The following is a 24,492-nucleotide window of genomic DNA, read 5'->3' as shown; positions in this document are numbered from 1 at the left end:
GCACACACGCTCTGTACACACTCACATCCCTCCCTGCCAATATGAGTACACATTCCCAGGGATGCACACAGGCTCTGCACATACTCATGTCTGTCCCTGCAGCCTGAGTCAAACAGTCACAGAGAGGCAGAGAAGGAGGAAGAAGGATGCGATGGGCACTAAGGTCCTGGGCCAGTTCCCCTCCCTACCTCGGGAGAGACCCCTCATGTGATCCTGCCATCACTCACCCTTCCGCCTCCATCCTCCATCCTCCCACAGGGATCAGGAGGATGCCCACTGCACAGAGCTGTGATGAGCATGAACAGAAGATGGCAGGAGCTCACGCCAAGGTGCTGAGCACGGGGCCTACGGAGTGCTTCTTTCTGCTGTGGCTGACATCATCAAACAGAGACTGACACAGCTTCTGCAGAGAATGCCACTTGCTAAGAAACTGAAACGTGTGACCTAGGAGCCTGTGAAGGTCTAAGAACAAACCAACAAACCAAACGGTTTTGTTTGTTTTTCAAACACCATAGCCTGTTTTTTCTTTTTTTTCATGCTCTACCTTGGGTATCATTTAGTTTAATTTCAAAGTAAGTCCAATAATTACACAAAATCACAGGACTGAGCATGGAGCATTGTTTCACTTCATGTCCTCCAGCCTTTAGGACACATTAAGGAAAGACATGATTCCAGGATTCCCATTAGAAAGGCTGCCCTGAGGCACCTGCTGGGGCAGCCAAATTGCAGCTGTTGATGCTGCCCCCAAGCTGCTTGGATGAAGCAGAAGATTCCGGAGGTCTCCTTTCTTCTGCCCCTTGTCCAGGAGAGAAGGTGGGGGGAGAAAGGTGAGAGAAGATAGGAAGAAGGAGGGGGGAAGGAGGGAGAGAGGAGGGGAGAGGGAGGGAGAGAGGAGGGGGGAGGGAGGGATAGGGAGAGGGAGGGAGGAGGGGCATGTTCCATCCACCAAGGCAGCTACACTGCAGAGAGAATGGAGGGTGTGTTGCCTCTCAGGACAGCAAGTTCAAGCTGTTTATAATTGTTAGCATAAACAGTGACCAGCTGAGGACAGGGCTGTCATTGGAGTTGACGTTTTATTTTCATAGTTGATATTGGGGACCTGGACCTAAAGCACCGTGCCTTGCCCTTTTGCCAGATGGGCCTATGCTTCTCTATACTTGAGTCTATTTGACTAAATACCCGATATTGACTAGGAATTATGACGTGTAGGATACCCCTTACCACAGTAACGTCAAACTCATATTCTAAATGCAATTTATTCAGGGACTGGCTTCTAACTCTGGGTGGGAATGTTAAGCTCAGTCCAGTTCAATTCAGTAAGCATTTATCAAGAAACTCCTAGACCAAGAGCTCTGTTAGACACTGGGTATGGGGTGATGGGGATATGAAGATGTGGAATTAGAACTCGAGAAGCTCAAATGTTTCCATTTAATTCCCTAATGCAATTACTAAGCTTCAACCTGATGGCTGTAATGTCTAAATTCACTTTTTCTTTATTCCAGTTCTACATAACAAAGCACAAATAATCACAGAGGAATGATTCTGTGTTGGACTATTCAGTGGACAGAGAAGAGCATTCTGACCGGCGTGAGACACTGTCTTCCTTCCCAGGGAGCCCGTGAGGTGGCTGCACAGAGCACACGCGTGAAGATTCAGGAACACGAGCATCAGGTGATGGGAGGGGCACGGAGGCAGCACCAGAAAGATGCCTGCCGAGGGGCCGCTGCAGCCAGGCTGGCCGGGAAGGTCACGGGAGTGGGCGCAGGCATCTCCCTCCAGCCGCACTTGGTTTTCATGAGGACGCGTGCACGGAAGGGGATGACACCGAAATGCTGTGGCGCTGAGGGGAGGAAGGGAGGGACACAGGGCCGACGGCTGGCCCCCACCCCTTCCGTCCCTGCCCCTATGAACGCTGCCAAAATCAGCCCCAACGGGGAGAAATGAGGTGGGTGAAAGAGGTGGACAGACGTGGCTTCCATGGAATTCACAGATTCCAGTCATTAAAAATCCCTTCTGAGTTTTCACCTGGAAAACTTTGCCAATGTACTTAGGGACAAGAGGCGGAAGATGAAGCCAACACAATTGGGCTCAAACTGCCACCCTTCTCCTTCTCTCTTCATCCACCACCCTCCCTGGGCCCCTGAGTGTGAGAACCAGGAGCTGCACAGCCCAAGGGTGCAGCCCCTGACCAGAGGAGGGAGCCGCACGGCGGGGCCCCCAGCACGTGGATGGCAGGATCTGTGCTATGTCAGTCCCAGGGCCCCAAGCAGAGAAGGCCTGGGGCTCCCAGCTGAAGTTTTGCTGTCTACTCTCTCACCAAAGTCAAGAAGGACTGAGTGGGACCAACGCTGCATCTGGCGACTCCTCAGTGGCTGCCGATGTGGTCCTCACGCTGCAGGTGAGACCCTCTAGGGAAGCCCAGAGAGTGGCGAGAATCACAGCCAGGAGTGCTCCAGTTGCCCCAAAACTCCAGCATAGCCTGAGGAAGGCAGCGCCCGCTCAGATCCCCGTGCAGGCTTGTGTGGCACACTGGTGAGGCACACAGCACCAGAAGATGGCACTTTAAGTGGCTTTGTGGGGTGTAGGAACACAAAGTGTGGTCTGGAGTGGCTCAGAAGTCACTCCCACCAGCCTGTGGGACCCGGACGGCCCCTTTGGACGTGGCTGGAGTCTCTCCAGGGCGGGCTCCAAAGTCCCAAGGATGAGCTGAGCGTCGGTCTTGCTCTGAGGAAGGCCCCTGACAAGTATCCTGAACATGCAGGTACACAGCTGGCTGACTCATCTGAAGGGACCTGCTGAGTTACGAGCTAGGGACAGCTAGAGAAAACTGCATGAACCTTTGTGACTACTCACAGGTAGGTAGCTACTGCCTGAGACACAAAGGTAAAGAATTAACCTGAAACTGCATATTATAAAACTTATTTTTAAATGATGGCGCTTAATTGAAAAGACTCCCAAAGAATACTGCATTAGAAAGTGACAGAGTGAAACCGTGAGGCTGACCACAGGAGTCCCTGGAAATTTCACCAAATGTTGTGTCAAAACTGAGAAACAGAAGAACTGCACCTGATGAAACATTCCATTAATCACTCGAGTCCTCCCCACATACGAAGCTATGTAAAAAGTGTTCCCAGAAGGTAAAGTGAGCAGGAGGGCTGTGAACACACAAAGAGAGAGCCACTTCGTCCACGGACCACAACAAAAGAAACGCTAATGAGTGCCGACGACACGCTGGAGTCCAGGGCTCTGGGCGCAGCTGGGACGGGGACACTCAGGGTCCCACTGTCCAGATGGGAAACCAGGGTGGAAACACCAGGGAGCCTGTCCCAGGGTGCAGAGCTAGTGAACAGTGGTTCATACTGCGACAATCCCAGCTGCCAGGCTCTGGGGCTCCTCGGGACAGAATCCTGTTGACTTCACTCTGGGGTGCGAGAGGCGGCAGCATCCCCCAAAGGCACCTGGAGAAGTGGTGTTACCCTCCATCCCCTGTCCCCGGCGTTACCCTCCGTCCCCCTGTCCCTGGTGTTACCCTACTTCCTCTGTCCCCAGTGTTGCTCACCATCCTCCTCACCTCCAGGCCCCTCTCCCTATCCTCCCTCGTTTTCCTGTTCAGCCAGAGCACATCACATGTCTCTTCCCTTTTCAAGAGGCTCAGCTGCACCCAGAGGCATTCCAGCCTATTCAGGATGGGGCACACACCCTGGGGAAATGCCAGCACAGGGCCGGAAGGGCCTGAGACCCTCTCACTGTCGCCCAGGAAGGATGGAACAGCCCACGGTCATGCTCATTGTCAGGCAGGATGAAAACTTCTGTGTCCGAAATGTTCTTTTCACTGGAACGGTTCGGACCATTCGTGAACGAATCAGTTAAATACCAGCAAGTGCCATTCCCACTTATTCTCTGGCTACAGTTTTCCACCCACCAGCAACCACACTCCTAGGAATTATCCCTAACGCAGAATCAGCGCCTTGTGCCTTTAGGAAAACCTCTTTCTCTCCAGCTTTGTCCTCCTTCCACAAAAGGTGCCTCTGACTGCCTCACTCGCTGTACCAGGATTTCACTCGGCTATGGAGGAAAATCTGCGTGGGGCTCAGAGGTGGGTGGTCCCTGCATGGGCAGCAGGTCTGTGACATCCTCCGAGGAGCCTGGCCCAGGCCTGCCTCACACGCCAGGACTCTGCCTTCTGGCCCTCGGGCCCCCGAAGCTGCTTTCCCTCCAGGTGTCCTGCCCCGGGCAAGAAGGCCGGACAAGGGCCCAGGGCTGCTGTGGGTCGGGAAAGCCTCCTGACACCTCCCACTCCAGGACCCCCCATCAGCATCCCAGCATCTGGACCTGTGTCACCAGCCGCTCCGCCGTACAAGAGAATTGGATTTTCAGCTGGGTGTGCTGCTTCCCTAAACAAAGTAGGGTGTTGTTACTCAGGAAAAAGGAAAAAATTGGCATCTTCTTGGCAACCCCGCGACATCCAGCCACCGGTTCTCACCATCCCAGAGATGTCCATCCAGGGCAGATAGTGTCTTCAACCAAGCGCCACTGACCCAGAAGTGCAGTAATTAGTACACTTTCACCAGAATCACCCACTCCTTCACCTTTACACCCAAGAAAAACATGTTTGCCAGGCAAATTAGATGTCCAGGAGGTGTAAGGAAACCCCAAGCCTGCTTTAAGCCTCAGACTTTTGAGACCGTTGAGGGCTGTGCGCACAAGAGCAAGGCTGCACCCGAAAGCTCTGCTCCTGCCAGACGTCATGGACAGACCACATGGCTTAGCCACATGGACCCTTCCAGGACTTCACGAGAGGGACCTCCGTGGTACATGCAATGATGTGCACTTCGTTCAGCCTCGAACAGACCACGTCCTCGTTACAGGGTCGGTGGTCCACCTCCTGCCATCAGCCCCCCACCTCACCGAGGGTCTGTGTCTGCATCTGAAAGAACTTTGCTGTTTTACCTGGGTACGAAAATGCAGCATCGCGATGTTTAAAGGTCTTTAAATATCAACACTCCGGGTGCAGTCCTTGTCACTTTAATGCGGTCACTCGATGCAGGCCTCACTCACAACTCTGAGGTAGCTCATACCTTCCCTACCTAACCAAGGAAGAAACGAAGGCATGGAAGGTGCAGCTCCTAAGGAGCAGATTAGGATTCAAACCAGTGAACTTCGTCACATGCTGACCTACCTCTCAGGCTGAGATAACGTTGAAAATTAACCAGGTAGAACAGCGTTCCATAAATCAGCTGGAAATGGTCCTTGTGCATGGGCCTGTGGTTACTCCCTGAAGAACAAGACCATTAGCCCAAAAATCCACCTGTGTCACACTCAAATGTTTACATATACAACTATTTTTAAAATAACCCAATCAAGCATGTTCACAGCCATTTAGAGCCATATAGATTGTCTGCTTCGCTGACAATCAACCCAAGACCTCTGTCGGCAAAGGCCACGGTGCCGGGTCCAGAGAAGGCGGGACAGAGACACAAGCAGACACAAGCAGGAACCTTTCCATCCCTGGGAGCCTCGCTCTGATCGGTCCGTGAGGACACGGTACAGACCGTGGGGCACAGGCAGACGGTAGGCCAGGAGAAGGGGCTGCATTGCCGGGAGGCAGTGCTTTGAGCTCTAATGGATGGAACACTGCTAACCAGTGAAGGTGGAGAGAGGGCACACGTCTGAGAGCATGTAGAGGCAGCAAAGCACAGCCAGCCTCGGGGAACCAGAAGCCACAGGGACATCAGGTTGGGTGCTGCTGTCTGCCGGCCACCGGCTGGGGGACTGTACTGGGCCTGGAGGGACATCCCTGACACTCCCCACCAGATGCCAGGGGCACCCCCAGCCCCAGGTGAGAACCACGGATCCCATGGTGAATGAGGCCAGCCTGTGGGAAGTGGGGCTGGGACAGCTCTGTACAGCTTAATAGGAAAGTTGGGTTCTATTTTGTGGGGTTTTGGTCACGCCGATGGCTAGTCATGGCTGTCCGTCAGGAAGTGATTTGAGGATAGACTAGAGAAGGGGCTGCCAAGACCAGCGGAGCATTCGCTGTCTGGGTCCAAGGAAAAGGAAATAAAGGCTGGCGATGTGACAGTGGGGGGGAGCACAGAGCAAAGGAACTGGTGGAGACACAGGGCTGGCCCCGCACAGGGCTTTGAGCAGCTACCCGGGGGTCGTCCTATTAATTCTCCTCATGGCCCCAAGAGGCGGCTGTGAGGATCCATCTCCTGAGGACAGAACTGCTCCAGAGCCACACAGCGAGGATCCACAGAACCAAGATCCGGGCCAGCTCCAAAGCGGGTGAACTTGACCCCTCAGCCATGGTCCTAAGACAGGGATCGGAGCCCCCTGGACACACAGACACAGGAACTGCAGGAAGGGGAAACGGATGCCCCGGACCAGTGGCGGGACCCAGGGTTTCAGCCCTCCAGGGCCACTGGGACCAGCCACTGCACAGGTGGACACATGATGCTTTAACTCGCGCTGGGGGAAGGAGCCCTCACTCTCAGGGTGGAGACCGCAGCTCGATCAGGCCGGCCTCCCTGCTGGGCACAGCCTGAGCCACACAGGATGCTGAGGTGCCCCAACGTTGGGGTGCTCAGAGCCACTCAGCTGAGATCGTGGTGCTTTCTGTAACCACCCTCGTTTCTTCACGGTATAGATCTGGACTCCATCCTTTGCAATGTGTGAGGTTCTAGGAAGAGGCTGGCCAGCTGGGGAAGTGTCCTGGGCTCTGTCCCAGTGATGACGAACTTGGCTCCCCACAAGGGCGGCCTGTTCACCACAGTGACCCCCGGGGACCACGCCTGCACCCACCTTGCTGAAGATAATTCACTTCTCATCCGTGAAAGAATAAAGCTAGACTAACTCAATTTCACACTCACTTCCAACTTTAACAACTTGTGTTAGGAAATCAAAGACAAGGACTCTGACCACGTCACAAACCCAGGAAGCAAAATCCGAGACTAACGGAATGATGCCACCTTCGCAGTTCCGAGCTTTACTAGTTGTTTTTCTTTTCTGGTCTGTTTTTCTCTTTTGGTTTAAATAATTAAAGACCCTTGTTGACAAGAAAAAAAAATTCTCTATGAAACTTAAAAAAGTGGTTCTAATTAAACATTTAAACATTCTTCCATATGCTTTATAAACAGTTGAAATTACAGCTCTACTTAGTGTTAAGTACTTTAACCAAATGAAAGGTTAATTATACAGACTGGCAATTATAAAAAATAAGGCTACATATTCGTGGCATCATGAATAATTAATAAGAACCGTTTGATTTCATTCAGACCAGGGATTCTGTGCTAATAGGCTCTTAGCTGTCTTGAAATAACGGTGAAATTTTAAAATTACTTTTGTACTTAAACACGTCCCCAAAGTGAAGCACAGCGGTTAACATCCATCATGGTGCCCAGCAGAGCGACCCGCCCTACTATGGCCGACACCCTGATTCCCGAGGGCTGCATCCCGGGGCTGTACTAGTGCAGAGAACGTTCAGGAAACAGACCAGGTGGCAGGAGGGGGTCTTGTCCTCAAGGAACCCCATGAGTCTTGCTAGGGGGACAAACAGCGAGAGAATGAAACCGGCAGCCACGGAATCTGGACAGCGATGCCCAGGCCCCGCCATGCATAACCCCTGCCTGGCACCTCCCTGAGACCCGTCTGGCACAGGCAGCGGCAGGGTCCGGCCCTTGGAGCGCAGGGATGGCAGAGCAGGGCCATCAAAGCGGGTGGCATGCCGACAGCGGCTTCTCCGCAAGAGCTCCTGGCTCTCAGGGAGCTGAGGGCTCCTCAATGGGAAATTCTGGCTGAGCTCCAGGGGAAAGCGGGTGGGAGGCCTGTCTCCTCTGCCCCCATCTCCTCTGCCCCAACCCTGGAAGAGGGTCAGATATCAATGCTAACTCTTGTGCTGACTCAATTAAATCAAACAATTCAGAAAACAAACTTGCTTTAAGTATTAATTTCCTAAAAAGAACTAACATGAATTCAAATAATTCACATAATTAAAATGATTTTAATTGTTAATTTAATTAAAACATCTCCGTTTTCACAGCATCATGTACCTTGGTACTTTCTCCTTATTGCATTTCCCATCTTCCAGCGCAGGTTTCCTTCCACCCAGGGCAGCAGCGACTCTGGTGTCTCGGGTATTCCCAGGCTTCCGTCAGCCCCTGGGGGGCTTACAGTTCTGCAGCGGTCTCCATCCTCATTAATCTGCATAAGAACATCCGTCCGCAGGGATGTCCTGTGGCCCCGTGGCCACATCTGACGTGCAGCTAAACGCTGGGCGTGTCGCCTGGTGACAGCAGATGACACAACTGTGGGCAAGGTAGCACCTCTGGGCGCCGACACTCTCGATGACTTTTTTACAAGACCATTCTTTAATGGGTGAACCCTGACAGGAAACACTAAAGATTGTTTTTAACTATTTTTATATCGAGACAAATCTTTGTCAAACGTTCACTCAATGCTAAATGTCACTTCTCCAGCCAACCCCTTTAAGAATACCTAAAACTTAAGACTGGAATGACGCTTTCAAACACATACTCTACTCATGCATTCCCGGGAGCAGAGAGCAGCTTAATGTTTTCACGCTACACAGGCATGAAGTTTGGCGAAGGCATTTTAATATTTTTACCTGAATATTTTAATAAAATCAAAAGATCATTTTCACTCTAATACTCTACTTAGAATCTAATTTTCCATTAAATAAACAGTCAATGTTCAGTAACCCACATGCTGATAAACTTTTGAAAACTTTAGAAAGTATTAAGTATAATCAAAGATTACTTTTAATTTTCGAGGTGGTAAGAGCCTGTGTCAGGGAACAGAGTTGACATTGAAGAGATAAAAGCACGATGATTTTCTTAAAGAAAAGCGAAATTCGTAAAAGAGACCAGGTGATTATATAAAGAAACACAGAATCCGTTTTCAGAAATGGCAAACATTGACCACAGAACACCAGTGTTGCCCGTGATGAAAGAAACAGTTAAAAGGAAGAATTCACGGTGGCCCAGCATAGATCAGGTGTGGGAGGACAGAGACGTGATGAAATGATCCTCCTTCTAACTTCCCAGAAAGGCACAAATGGCCAGCACTGTAACTGAAGACCACGCAGGCACCAGTGTGAACTCAGACTCCATGGCCAGCACCGTAACTGGAGACCACATGGGCAATGGTGTGAACTCAGACCCCACGGCCCGCACCGTAACTGGAGACCACACGGACACCAGTGTGAACTTAGACCCGACGGCACGTGCCTGGGCTGCTCCAGCCACCACCAGAACCTGTTCTGCAGCTGAACTGGAAGCTGATTCTGGAAGGAACTGAGGAGCATGAGGACGAGATCCTTCTACCTCAACAGGGATCAATTTTTTAATGATTTCTTTCTTTTAGAAAACTGTTAATAAAATACTTTGTTCTAAAATGACCAGGATTTCAGCAGCCTCTACATTCCTTCATGTCAATCAAAGCTTAGGCACGTGGGTTACTTCACTGTTCGTGACACCCTTTTGAAATAAAACCCGGGGCCGCCTGTGTACCCAAGAGCCTGGGCACTGAACATTCAGACAAAACGTCCAGGGCGAGAATGTTCACGTCCCAGCGGTGCGGTAGAGTGGATGGGGGGAGTTCGAGCCACAGGTGGCCACGCCTCCCCTGCCTCCGGCCAGTGCCCACTGCTCACGCACTCCTTCCTCGGCCCATCCTGAGCCACGGGGCCCTCGCGTAACCAAGGCCGCTGCGGTACCTCCAGGAACAAACTGGTTACAGGTGGACTGCTCTCTACGCAACGTACAAAGATTGTTTTTAAAACTGCTCGTCTCTGGAACTTATCCCAGTAACAGGCTAGATTAAGAAAACTGACTAAAAACAGTAGGAAGAAAAACTCACTCTACCCGTTGAGGCAAGAGAAATGCACACAGCCTCTGAAATAACTACAAAGGAGTTTTCCTGGGTTAGGTACGAGGTGGGGTGACCCTACCCCATAGCGGGGCGATGGCACATGGTGGGAACCAAGGAACATCTCCGAGTAAATGTAGGAAAATGCACTCAACTCCCAAACAGAGAGAGAAACTGCTTTTTTCCTTAAAAGCTTCTCTCTTTTATTCTCAGAAAGACTCTCTTTGGTGTCTTGACTGCTGAAGGGACAAGCCTGTCATCCCCAGAAAGCAGCCCTGGACAGTCTCCAGATCCTATGGCCCTCAGGCCCACCTTGCCTACTGATGATCCCACATTACGAAACCTAATCATCAGAAGAAGCCTCCCAGTCCGCAGCTCACCAGTGACATTTTATTCAGGGAAATGCTAATAAAAACCTGGGGCTCTGTGTAAACGCTGTCCCCTAGGTACTGAGGCTCCACACAGATGGCACACAGGGAGACAGGCCTCACCCCTTCCTGGTGCCCCATGTCTCTCCTCACATTTTATTAGCTGAGTTTTGTGGCGGTTTGTTACTTTTAACCTGACTGTCCAAGGCAGCTGCACTAAACTAATTGTCCAGGACAGATCCACTCATAATGACCATCAGCTCAGAGTTGGAAGTAGCACTGGAGAATGAGGTGGTGTCAGGGCACTATGCTTCCCTGCCCTCTTTTCCAGGGATGCCAAATAAGTTTCTGCCATGGCTGATGATGTCAGCACTACACTAACATTAGTTCAACGGCAGGCCACCAATTAATACTTAATGAACAATGCCCTTAAGAGCAAAACCCCATCTCTGCCAAAAATACAAAAAATTAGCTGGACGTGGTGGTGAGCGCCTATAATCTCAGCTACTGGGGGACTGAGGCAGGAGAATTGTGTGAACCCAGGAGGCAGAGTTTGCAGTGAGCCGAGATTGCACCATTGCACTCCAGCCTGGGCAACAAGAGTGAGACTCCATCTCAAAAAAAAAAAAAAAAAGAAAAGAAAAGAAAGAAAGAAAGAAAGAAACGATTCTCATGACCCTGTCAACATCTTCAGTTTTTCCCAAGGATAGTGTAAAATTATCACACACAACGTAAACCCAATTAGATCAACGTTCTCTCCTCACCAATCCATACCTAAATCCATATTTCAAAATGGTCCCCAATTTTTCACAATTTAAGAAGACTGAGAGGAATAACCATGAACAAGCAAGGTTTACACAGACGTCAGTCTTCCCAACTCTCGCTCAGGAGCTCACCCCAAACTCCTCCTGTGGAATCAGCCCGGACAACAGTTCCTGGTGGCCGCACAAGAACAGAGGGTCCCACGAACCCACGACAGACCCCACCATTCAGCCCCAGGCAGAGGAGGGAGGTGGACGGTCACGAAAGACAGAAAAGCAGGGAACTGTGATTCTTCTGAGTTAATGCAGGTGATTGGGCCAAAAAACAAGGCACATCCACCTGTGAATGGGGTGAGCTCCCAGCTGGCTGTGCAGAGGCTGTAGATATGAAGGAACTCACTTCCCTGCACACTGAAGTGCATGAGCATCTCCACATCGACCGCACCTGGGCTCTGCTCGCCCCTCACAAACTAAGATGACAGTGGCTGCTTCTGGACAGAATGTCAAGGACAGATGGACAGACATCCTGGACAGACACTGTACAGAGACCAGGGGCTGGGAAGGGGGAAGCGGCACAGCCTTGGGGCCAGCAGGGGCGAGGCCAGGAAGCCTCGGTGAAGGCCTGCATCTCCTCATCCAACAGAAGCAGGAGGGGCCACCCAGTGAGGGCTGCAGCTGCGGTGAAGTGGCCAGTGGGACATAGCAGGAGGCCATGACCAGCCTTACCCCCAGCCCAGGAGGAGGGGCCCAGCTGCGGGCACTGCCCCGGGAGCCAGAATCCTGAGCCCCCAGGGAAGGTGGGAAATTGCCCCTGGGCTCTGGGTGCTCAGGCTGGAGGTGGTGAGACCTCGAGGCCCTGCAGTCGGGGAGGTGAGGGCAGAGATGGCCAAACTGCAGCTCAGTGAAGGGCTTTGTCAGGAAAGGCCCTCAGAGGCTGCCTCACCAGCCAGGGGGAGGTTACTTCCAGCCCAGAGGCTCAACAGGGCCCTCGGTGGTGATGCTTAACCTTGTCCTCTGACAGAGGACCATCGAGACAGAGTCACTCAAACCTCTGCCAAGCTCTGCACCCAAATGAAGCTGTTGCCACAGACGCTGAGGCAGGTAGTGCTCATCTCAACTCTGTACAAGTGGTTTATTTAGCCAGTTCTCCAAATTCTTAATGACAAACCACACTAAACGTGTGTTTTCAGTATCACCTATGCTCATAGCTATGTATAAAATAACTATCACAAGGAAAACTAGGTGGTGAACCCAGGAGGAGGAAATCCCCACGACGAGTCGAGAGAACACCAACGGACCGTTGGCTCTTCCCGGCTGAACCCAAGAGGACTTGGCTGGGCTCACTTCCGTTCTAATTTCCAGATTTATTTTTACTTTCCCACATTTTCATTATGAAAATGTTCAAACATATTTAAAAAGTGGAAGAACAGTACAACGAGTGGTCAAGTTTTCTCCACGTGGAGCTCCAACAACTGCTAACATTTCGTTAGATTTGCTTTCTCACTCTCTCTGTAGATCAGACAGAGAGACAGATTTGTTTCTTCTCTGGAGCCACTTGAAGGTGAGAGGCTCCTGCTGCCTCACCGAGTCCTCAGGCACACGTTCCCTAGGAATAAAGGCCCCTCTGCAGCCGCAGTACCATCATCGGCAGACAAGAATGATTTCAGAGCATCGTTGTCCAGGTTATGTTCAGGTAGCACAATCGTTCCGAAAACGTCTTTTCTATCCGGGCCACACACTGTGCTGAGTGACTCTCCTTCCCCGTCTTAGTCAGGGACAGCCTCGCACCCCTTTTATCTGTGATCTTCACTTTTCGAGAAGATCATTGCATTGTCCTGCAGAATATCCCCTACCCCAGAGGCATCTGTTTCTAGGGCCATCATTAAATTCCCTACTATGCACCTCCATTCCCTGTAAACAGGAAGTTTCAGTCTCGAGGCGCGATCACCTTCTGTCAAATGCTTCTCGGCAGCTTCCGGGTGAGGCTGCTGCTTCACGAGGGGCGCGAGCTCCTACTCCTGGTCACTGACGGCACGGCCGCGACCAGCACCACACCCCGAATCAGAAACGTCTGGAGGGGCCGCGGGCAGCCGAGACACCTGGAGGTGTGAACGGCACAGGCGTGGGGCAAGAACAAGGTCAAATCATAACGGAACGTCTGATTCCAGACACTTCCACCTGGGTAAGATGGTGACATCTCCCTAGCAAGTATCTGAAGCCAGAAAGCATGACAGAAAATTCACGACCTGCCTTCGTTCACCCAGGCTGCTCTAACAACACACCACAGGCTGGGCAGGGGCTGGCAAATGACACAAGTTCATTTCTCACAGCTCTCAGTCTCAGTCTCAGGCTGGGAAGTCCATAGTCAAGGCCTGACAGGTTTGCCTGGTGAGGGCTTCCTGGTTCATAGACGGCGCTTCTCACTGGGTCCGCACACCATGGAAGGAGCGAGGGAGCTCTCTGTAGTCCCTTTTTTGAGGGCACAAATCCCATTTATGAGACCCTCACGACCTCCTCACCGCCCAAAGCTCCCCCTCCTAGCACTATCTCCTCGCGGGTGAGGATTCCAACTTGTGAATCTTGGGGAGACACAAACATTACAAAAGCCCATCATTTAATTTTTTTTAAAGGCATTTTTGCTTCTGCAAAGTCTCAAGATAAAATCAAAAGAAAGAGGTCTGAGTCAATCCACACAGTTCTCCCAAAAAGGGAAGTGATCAATTGCCACCACTTTTTATCCGAGACCTGCTGGGTGCCCCGGTCTGCATGACTGATTCTAAAACGCCATCCTCTCCTCTGCCATTCAGAGGTCAGAGTCAGTCCAGAGCTTAACACCAAGGCAGAGCTGACTGAATGACACCAGCTAATCCAGTAAGACAAGCCAAGACTCCTGCCCAAGGCCTAATCCTTCCCCCAGGGAAACATGGAAGGGCCAGACACCTGGCAGCCCTTCCTTCCTGCTCTAAAGCCCCAGAGACACAGCGCCGGCCAGGTGTGTGCCTGGGGCAATGCACAGTAACGTCAGCTGGGCACCGAGTCTGAGAACATGTTATCAAGTAAAAATGAAAACAAGACTGCTGAGAAAAGTTCATGCTTAATCACCTCTGGGCTAAATTCTAAATACAATGTTATTTCAGAGCTAGGTGGAAGTAATTCCTTAAAAATGTATATGAACAGTGACTAGCAACCAGGGTGATAAGTACTCAATATGTGTTTGATGAATAGATGAATTTTTAAAATTTATGAAAAGAGCACGCTCTATTTAGGAGAACTCTATTTAATTGGATGTCCTAACTATACAGTGGTTCCTTCGTGCTGACAGCAGAGTTTGTTTCAGTTAACTCAAAAAATGGTAAGTCACTCTAACAGAAAACCAAAAGGCTTTACAGAGAGTCAGATTATGGTGCCAATTCAACCGTGCATGGCAATTTCACCTTAATATTTAAATTCTCGAAGCACCATACTCAGAAAACAAGACATAACATACATAAATGCATCGACTAAAGCACCATCATCTAGAATTTGACAAAGTTTGACTGTGAGTTTCAAGAAAAGGGCTGATGAGGCCAAGAAGTTCCTTCCCCTCTCCCCTTACCTCCCATTTTGGTGACCAACTTAATGCAGAGAAATTCCTGTTTCAGGTTTGCACACATTGGAACAATCCTGGTATCTATTCCCCCAAGACACCAACAGGCTGAAGTCTGCAGGGTGCACATATTGAAAAATCACAGGAGCACTAGAGTGGCGGAAAGAGGTGCCCGTGAAGACGTCATCCTTTCTAAGACAGGGTCTGATTCCGCCTCCGGGCCCTTTTGCAAAAAGCCATTGGTACAAATTCATAGCCACCAGGAGGAAACACGCAAAAGACCCCACTGCCCTCCTGGCTTCCCAGAAGGCCTCAGAAGGATGAGACATGGAGCCTGCGTGCAATCCTGGACCCTCTTCCCTGCATTCAGTTTGACATGTGTCACTTGTTTGACTGACGGAGGTCCCACAATGGGCACAAGGAGACCCGTCAGGTCAAGAGGGTGCTGCCCGGCTCATGGTCCACACATGCGGACCTGTCAGGTCAGGATGCCCGGCTCATGGCCCACACGTGGGGATGCATCAGGTCGGGAGGGTGCTGCCCGGCTCACGGTCCACACATGGGCATGCGTCAGGTCAGGAGGGTGCTGCGCAGCTCTCAGTATCAGCCACATATGCATTCTCCACTGAAGCCACTGCATGAAACCACTGCATGAAGCCACGCTGGAAGCACTTTCTGGCAGGTTTAGGAGGCTCGTGTCCAAGGTCATTAAACACATGGCAAGCTCGCCTTGGAGGCATTTTACTTTGCTTATGACAATGAAGCATTCTCATTGCACTGAATAGAGCACGCTTTCTTGTTCAGTGCCTCGTTGAAATAGGCATTTTGTACCTGTCTTACAGATTACATCAAGGCCCTAATACATTTAGACCCTTGTCTCAGGTACACACAAAGCAGCGGCATCTCTAGAACATGTTTTGGACCACGGGAGGAAACCAAATCGCAGCATTATCCATTGATGTTGCTTAAAGTGTATTTCCAAATGTGTCTCCCGAGCCCGGCCTGTGTTCACGGCTTCCGCTGACCACACGCCATCTGCTGGGCACTCTGTGCACTTTCTCTCACACCCGCCACGCCTGTGGTCCTGTGCCTATCCCGCCACACGTCCCCACGTGGCTAAATCTCCCACACTCACCACGCCTGTGGGCCTGTGCCTATCCCTCCAGGCGTCCGCATCTACCACGTGGCTAACGCACACTTCCTACAGGCGGCAAGTGCCTGAACATCCCCACGGCTGGAGGGGCTTTGGGTAGGTTCTACAGAACCCACAGACAGGCATGGCCACCCCGCCCACGGCCACCAGAGGCTTTGCTTTGTCTCTAGAGGTGCCCTTCGATGAGGCGACATGGCAGATGACCCAGTGTTAGGTAATTAAGACTCAGGAAATCACGGCCGTCTTACCTTTAGAACTCACCTCTCTCCCCAGCACTATATCGCGAAGGGTGGGTCGCCAGAGTTGGGGAAGAGATGCCCAAGGCTCCCTCCTGCCCTGACAAGCTGGGACACTGCTCCCCTCTGTTGGTTTCTCACCGCACCTCAATAAACTGAGCTCACAGCAAGAGGCAGGCATGGGCTGAGTAGAAACACACAGCAGACCCCGAGTGGGCAGGACGGAGGACGAGGGTGCTCGCGGAGACGAGGGTGTGCCCCAGGAAGAAGGTGCACGCGGGGTAGAGGGTGCGCGCGGGGAAGAGGGTGCACAGGCCCCGAGAACCTGGTGGCAGCAAGGCCGGTCAAGGCTGAACTCCAACAGAGGCAGCAGCAACGGTGTTGGGCAAGTCACAGAGAAAGCACCACCCAGAGGGGCTGCATGAACCAGCAGCGACCCCAACCCAACGTGCTCATCGGACTGGGCACACGCACACGCTGTGGACACGTGTGAATATGTTCCACTTAACGTGATGTTACATAATAATCAACAATGTTAACCCCACGACTTCATTACATGGCATCTGGCACATTGAGACTTTTTATTCTGTCTCTCTTCCTATACAAAGAAGTGGAAAATAGGTCCAAGATCATTCACAACAAATTATTGCTAATTGAAAAAAAAAAAAAATTCCTACCCTCACCTTGGAGGATCTCAAGGCAACACCTCGTTCTTTGAGGTCATGGTTGGGACCCTCTCCGGACCCCTAGATGGGTCTGAAACTGCAAGGAATCCCCAAATGGGCAGTTTTGGGGCCAGCACAGATGCCAGCCACACATCCAGGCAGGTCTTGGCAGGTTGCTCCGTGACTTCGGCTGGGTCACTAACCTTTTCTTGCACTCAGAACCTGCCAGGAACGAGGGCACTGGCCCGCACGTCTCTGCTCCCAAGGCTACATCCCCTATGTTCCGCTGCACTCTGGGTTCCATGCCTTAGATCCCAGGCACCTTAAAGTTGACGTTTCCCCACCAGCCCTCATGAAGTTGATACTCAGATAACGTCCTTCCTCTCCCACCTGGTCAGTACCCGGGGAGAAAGGAACCCGGGTCTCAGTTTGATTTTCTGCCAGTCCATCGAAAAAACAACTGGCCAGCAGCACTGGTGCACAGCACTGCCAGGTTACCCGTGACGAAAACAAAGCAAAACGAGATATACTCAAGTCAGCTGCGGCAAGTGCTTCTACATCCCTGCTCCAACAAGGAAAGACAGGAGGCCAGGAGTGTGGCTCACGCCTCTTGTCCTTCCTTGTTGGGTCAGGGGTACAGAAGCATTTTGGGAGACTGAGGCAGGACAAATGCTTGAATTTGAGACCACCCTGGGCAACATAGCAAGACTCGTCTCTACAAAAAAAAAAAAAAAAAAAAATAGCCAGGTATGGTATCGTGCCTGTAGTCCCAGATACTCAGGGGGCTGAGGTGAGACGATCACCTGAGTCCAGGAGGCAGAGGTTGCAGGGAGCCAAGATTGCACCACTGCACTCCAGCCTGGGCATCAGGGTGAGACCCTGTATCAAAATAAAGAAAAAACAAAAAACAAAAAAAAGATAAGAAATACAGGAGACCACTAATAATTCCAAATAGTGCCTCCTAATTTGAAATCTTTTCCAGATATGGTGAAGGAAATCATTTTTCTTCCTACGCCCATTCTAAGGAAACGTTTCTATTTTTCTGCTATACAATTTGGTAACCTGCCATTTCAGATCCTGGCCTCTTTAAGCAGGACTTGCTGGAGTGCCAACAAAGCAGAGCTCTGAAACCTCAGCATCCTCAGCATCACCCTGGAGGGCAGGTGAAGGATGCTGGGCCTCCACCTCCAAAAGTCACACTGGGGTGGGGCAGATCTGGGGTGAGGCAGGGTTTGCATTTCTAGTCTAGGGCCACACCACCCTAAACACGCCCATCTCATCTAACGCATACCAGAGGGAGAAGCCACGTAGGGCAAGTCACAGAGCAAGCGTCCAGGCACCAGGTCACCAGTTGTCTATTTAAATGCAAACCCGTCAAACAGCTTAAGTCAAACAGGTTCACCCTCCTAACACATTGGCCAACACAGCTAGTGATAAATATCACTGCTGTTAGACCTTCTGCTCACTGATGACCAGAGCAATGGCCTGAAACATCAAAGCTGAAGGGTGTGTGCCACGGTCAGGGCTCTGAACACCCCCATCCCAGGCCATCTCACACGGGTGCCTTCACTGGCACCGGGGTCTCACAGACCAGCTCCACGCTCACACTTACTGGGACGCAACCACCCTTTCAGCCCTTCATGCATCTGTACCCTATAGCAGTGTTCAAGGGAGGCTAATTTAAGTAAGAAATGTAATATGGACATCTGTGAACTCTTCCTCCATATCCACTGAGTGGCCGTCCAGAAACAGAAATATTAAAAAGAAAAAGAAGATTTAAGAGTCAAACACAGGGCCGGGTGCAGTGGCCCATGCCTGTAATCTCAGCACTTTGGGAGGCCAAGGCGGGTGGATCACATGGGGCCAACAGTTTAAGACCAGCCGACCAACATGGCAAAATCCTGTCTCTACTAAAAATACAAAAATCAGCCAGGCATGGTGGCACATGCCTGTAATCCCAGCTACTAGGGGGGCTGAGGCAAGAGAATTGCTCGAACTGAAAGGCAGAGGTTGCAGTGAGTGGAGGTTGCGGTGAGCCTAGATCATGACACTGCACTTCAATCTGGATGACAGAGCAAGACTCCGTCTCAAAAAAACAAAAACAGGCCAGGCACAGTGGCTCACGCCTGCAATCCCAGCACTTCAGGAGGCCAAGGCGGGTGGATCACAATGTCAGGAGATCGAGACCATCCTGCTTAACACTGTGAAACCTCGTCTCTACTAAAAACACAAAAAATTTAGCAGGGCGTGGTGTGGGCACGTGTAGTCCCAGCTACTCGGGAGGCTGAGGCAGGAGAATGGTGTGAACACGGGAGGTGGAGCTTTCAGTGAGCCTGGATCGCGCCACTGCACTCCAGTCTGAGTGACAGAGAGAGACTCCATCTCAAAAAAAATAACAACAACAACAACAACAACAACAACAACACAGAAACTCGTGGAACAAGCCCTTGCCCCACTCCATGTCAGCTGTGCTGTGCCACCCAGGAGCATGCCAAGCTCAAAGAGTCATCCACCTGCCTTGCGTAAACGATGTCACTACTCGAATCACAGAGACTCAGATTCCCTAGCCCTCGCCATGTGCATGTCACTCACAAGCAGGCATGAGGACCCCCGCAATTCACAGGGAATCCCTCTGGCCATCTGATGACCATCCATTCATAAATAAAAAGCATTAATTCCAGCGGGGTTGCAGAGGTGTATACATCAATACTTGTTACTGTTCACAAATGTTCCACTTGCGGATGGAGTGACGTTACAGAATTGGGAAGAACTTCACAGACATACGAGGGGTGCATTTAAGGAAAAAGTGTAAGGAAAAGGTGAGAAAATGGAATATGCTAACCTCTGTCTTTTCATCACCCTCTAAATCTTATGATTCCAGTTCTGTTCATTCTGCAGTGAAAAATAACAAGTGATTCACACTCAGACACAAGGTGGCTTAGGAAACTATGGCTGTTTTACAAAGATGAAACAATTTCGAAGATCAGGATTCCATGAACGTACTTACTTAAAGAGAGAAGAGACTGGGAGTTACACATCAACTTACCAAGGCTGTCCCGAAGTCCAGGAGCCCCTTAGGAGAACAGAGAATGTGCAGTCTCCACAGACCAATGCAGGTGGCTGGGCCCAAGAGTGGGGACGGGTAGGCTGCAGGAGGCTTGCAGAGGGAGCTGTACCACCAGCCTCTCGCAGAAATTCCTAATTAAACCCTGACAGCAACTCTGTTTAGTGAATTGTCTCCTGGTCACTAAGAAGAATGAAGCTGTTGAAAGCCTACAGCCAACCCTCTGGATAACAGTTGAGATGTATTTTAGAGAAGGAAATGATCCTGTCACAATCCCAGTCCTGCCCACAGCTGCAAGCACGTCCTGGGAGTGCGGCTTCTTGCTCTGTCAGCACCAGAGCCCACTGTAGTGCCACACGGGTTCTGCCCGACGTTCCCACTTCAGGGAGTCTGGGCAGGTGCAGCTGAAACACCCAGGGGGCAACCCCCACACTCACTTCTCAAAAGTACATGCAGAGGCAGACAGAATGAAACACGGCCCCCAAACCTCAGACGTACGGTTCAGCAACACGGCCCACCATAGAGCCACATGGGATTTGCCCGACGCCCCCAATTCACAGAGTCTGGGCAGGTCCAGCTGAAACAGCACCTGGGGGGCAACCTCCAACCCCACTTCTCAAAAGTACATGCAGAGGCAGACAGAATAAAACACGGCCCTCGAGCCCCAGACATAAAGTTTGGCACGGGCATCTGTGAAACAAGAACAAAAGTCGCATGGGAAAGTGAGCACAAAAATGAAAAAAATAACAGAATTACAGTGAAGATGGATGAGATGGGGAGGATTGCGAGGAAGTTGAGAAAGGGACTGAGGACCTGAAGGGGGACATAAGGGCTGGACATTCCCGACAAGGTAACAAACACACCTCTGGATGAGGTTGGACATCATCTTCATTATGGAAATAAAGGGGAAAAGCCTGAAAACATCAGTTTCCTACCAAGAAGCAAAAATCAAACTGGCTTCAGATTTCTCCTCTACAACACTGGGTTCCAAAAGATGAGGATGTGGCATCCGTGGGGTCTTGAGGGAGAGCTGGCACAAACGTCCCAGAGCTGCCGTCTCCAGAAGCAGCTGAAACAGCCTCAGATCCAGCAAACTCTTGTCTTGAAAAATCTATCAGAGTACACCCCCTTATCAAAGGGACGCGTGGCTGCAGGGGTTGTGGTGTAAGGCAATTTAGAAATCTTACTCCGTGCAGACCCTAAACTTGGGAGGCTGCTGGTCACACCCTGGGAGGACCTCAGCCAGCGGGAAGCCCTGTGCCTCCTCTCTGCTCCATCTCTAATGCCAAGAAACATTTTATGCATAATATTACGTTATTTCCAATTTGTTAAATTGTATCTATTAAGTCCATAAAGAGACCAAGAAAATGTATAAAAACATTGATGACTTCACGGTGGTATTATAATTAATTTTTAAACAAAACATGTTGTCTAAATTTTCCAGACTGAAAAAATACTCTTTTTAGCAAGAAAGGTGCTTTTAAAGTCACCATAAACAATTATATATCCATCCTACGAACGTGGTCTTAAAACAAAAAGTGAAGAGCAAAAACAGCAGAAGGAAGTGCATGAATATGTTGATAACGTTTATCTCTGAATGGGGGCGCTGTTTTGCCTTCCATTTCCCTATGCTTGAAGTGTCACCTCTGTAATGTAATAATAGAGCAAACACCATAGTTGAGGAAACACTGCTGCCCACTAGGACATAAACCAAGTCTCCTCCAAAATGCTGCGACCCCAACCTCTGATTTTATCTTTTAAATCAGCTCGGTTTTCTCCCCAAAAAAGAAGCATATTGTATCATTACTCTTTAAAGTTAGGTGACTTAACAGGCATACAGACTTAAACACCTTCTGGAAAGGTGATGTGTCAAGTTTAACTAAGATTTGTTTTGTTCTGAAAAGAGCAGGGGCACGTTCCCAGGTGAGGGGACTCCAGGAAACACTGGCTGTGTCCGATGGGCCCTCACCTGGAGAAACAAGCGCTCGACGCCTCCACCCTCCACCCGGACTCAGCAGGAAAGGGATGCAGAGCTGAAGACAGACTCATTTATAAAAACCCCAACGGCTGTTTCCAGGAGCTACTCACTGTCCCGTGCCGCTGCACCCTGCCCCCCTGTGCAGGTACCGGAGCTGCTGTCCAGGCTTCCCCAGGCTCTCCACGCCTCCTTCCACCCCACGCCAACCTGCACCACCCAACTCCCCACCGTCTCTTACTGACCACCGGCCTCAATTCCCGCATAGCCTGGAAACTGCAAAGCTGCCTGGCAGCAAGAGGGGACGGGCAGCGAACGCACCAGCCAGGTGGCACCTGCTTCCACCAGACTGCAGGGTCACAGCCCCTGCCTCATGGAGCCGTTGTTATGCACAACTACACTGGGAAATCAATGCAGCTTTAGCTTTACTTTGGTGCTAAATTAACTTTATAACACTTGGTTATAACATCCATTAATTTTTACAGCAATTACTAAAATAACAACTCATAATGCATTCATTTACCATATTCAGAAAAGCAACTGAAAAACCAAACACACAGCAGAATTTTATAGGACTGTAGTAGTTTTTGTTAGGTTGTCAAATTATTTTAAGCTCAAAATTAAAGTAATTAAATCTGTGACTCTCAACTGGGGGAGGTGGGCACACACAGAGAGGGGAAGTTAAAATCCTTTTTTTCTTCCAAACCTCACACAGACCCACTCGGCTGGTCATTCCCATTGCTGGAATTATGTCCTGTTCCTTAGGTTAAAAACAACTGCCTTCATGCCTATTAAAAATAATGTTTCTTCCTTTCCTGAGTGATTGTGAAATGAGCCATGGTGGCAAGGTAGGCACGAACCGAGGGAAACTGAGTCCATGCCCACATTTGATGGTGGGCAAGAACAGAAGGAAATTGGGTCCATACCCACATTTGATGGTGGGTGAGAACAGAAGGTAACTAGGTCCACATCTATATTTGATGGTGGGCAAGAACAGAGGGAAACTGAATCCGTGTCCACATTTGATGGTGGGCAAGAACAGAGGGAAAGTGTGTCCAAGTCCACATTTGATGGTTAGCAAGAACAGGGGGAAGCTGGGTCCACGTCCACATTTGATGGTGGGAAAGAACGGGGGAAACTGGGTCCACGTCCACGTTTGATGATGGGCGAGAACACGGGGAAACTGGGTCAAAGTCCACATTTGATGATGGGCGAGACCAGGGGGAAACTGAGTCCACATCCACATTTGATGGTGGGAGAGAACAGGGGAAAACTCGGTCCACGTCCACATTTGATGGTGGCTTTTAATGCACTGCAGCCTGTGTCCCCTTGACCTTCACGAATTTTCAGGTAGTAAGAAAGCAATTTTTCTTACTGGAAAGGAGAAAACTAAGTGGCTGCAAAGTAATATAATTTCCTTAAAGCAAAACAACAGAGAACCAACTTTGACTTTTTCCACATTACCCAGTAATTCTAAGACCAAAGGTTTTGTCATGTTACAGCAAATGCCGTTCATTAGGGGGAAATTGGAAGTCAGAACAGTGTGTGCTATTCAAATTCTCAATGAATAATTCACTCAAATGGGTTCAGAGTGCTACAAAATGAAATTAATTTGTTTTTAGTTTAACCCCAAATCCCCAATCCCTGGCCAAATGATCCTCTATGTATCCTACATAAAGGACAGGGTCTTTCTGGCAGAAAACCATTAAAAGTTTTTATTTGCAGTAAGAGAAGCATGCCTTCTTATCAAACAGGTGCATGGCCCCCTTGCGGGGGGGTCACCCATCACCTGCATCCCCGTGTGTCACGGTGTTGCCGCACACCATTAACGCATCAAAATGGAAAAGGAAATGTAAGCAGTGTTTGCTGTCCAAAGTTCACGTCAACAACTCCTTATTATGAAGGCACTTCTGAGCCTTTCCTCCTGCATCTGGGAGCTGCCAGCAACCCAGTTCCAGGAGAGAAAATAGCTCGACACCTCCTGCAGCCCATGGAGTCCTCTTGTTGGGACAAGGTCCCCCCAGGAGAGAGGAGCCCCCAGCAGGGTCAACACTGGAGGTCCTGGGGGTGGGTGGTGCTGGGGAGGCCATGCGGGGAGGGCTGTTCCCTGTTCCCTTCCCCTCAGGAGACAGCTGGCCCAAGGTGACACAGGACCGGATGGGATTTCAGGGTCAGGGACCACGGAGCCCGGGGCTGTGGACCACACCAGCCCAAAGCCACTGCATGCCCCAGACCGGGGCTGTGGACCACACCAGCCCACGGCCACTGTATGCCCCAGACCAACACGAGAAGAGTGCAGACCAACAACATCTTCGTCTACGGTAGGTGTCACGGTTATCGTTCCTAAGAGAGTCCACGGCCACTTCTACCAGGTGCCCTCCACTCTTCCCCTGCCCCAGCTGGTCCCCCTGTGACAGCCGTGTCTTTGAGAACGGGGTGTGGAGCCAGGGGGAAAACACAAAATAAACCACCTGCTACTAGAAACAGCCTCGCTGTCCTCAGGGAGCCGGTCCCGGGGCCAGCCTCGCTGTCCTCAAGGAGTCGATCCCGGGGCCAGCCTCGCTGGACTCAGGGAGTCGGTTCCAGGACCCCATGGACACCAAATCCAGGCACATTCAAGCCCCACAGGTGGACCTGCCGAACCTGCGTGTACAAAGAGTCGGCCCTCCGACACGCGTTTCACATGGCAGGAACACTGTATTTTCTGCGTGTACAAAGAATCAGCCCTCCGACATGCGTTTCACGTGGCAGAACACTGTATTTTCTCCCTGAGTTTGGTTGAAAAAATCCACCTAT

The 24,492-nt window shown here is 50.6% G+C and overlaps 2 long non-coding RNA genes across 2 annotated transcripts in view; both read right to left on the bottom strand.

The window, feature by feature from the left end:
- LOC139361568 (uncharacterized) overlaps positions 1-24,492 on the bottom strand; it is a 194,702-nt gene that overhangs the window by 142,268 nt on the left and 27,942 nt on the right. The window lies entirely within an intron of this gene.
- Positions 8,034-24,492, bottom strand: part of LOC139361569 (uncharacterized) — a 38,291-nt gene continuing 21,832 nt past the window's right edge. Inside the window, exon 3 of the long non-coding RNA XR_011619121.1 lies at positions 8,034-8,284. This is a non-coding gene — a long non-coding RNA (uncharacterized lncRNA). The remainder of the gene's footprint in view (positions 8,285-24,492) is intronic.

The sequence above is a fragment of the Macaca nemestrina genome, unplaced genomic scaffold (assembly GCF_043159975.1).
Source record: "Macaca nemestrina isolate mMacNem1 unplaced genomic scaffold, mMacNem.hap1 Scaffold_62, whole genome shotgun sequence".
Lineage (NCBI taxonomy): Eukaryota > Metazoa > Chordata > Mammalia > Primates > Cercopithecidae > Macaca > Macaca nemestrina.
The sequence above is the reverse complement of the archived record's forward strand: the minus strand, read 5'-3'. Positions and strand labels throughout refer to the sequence as shown.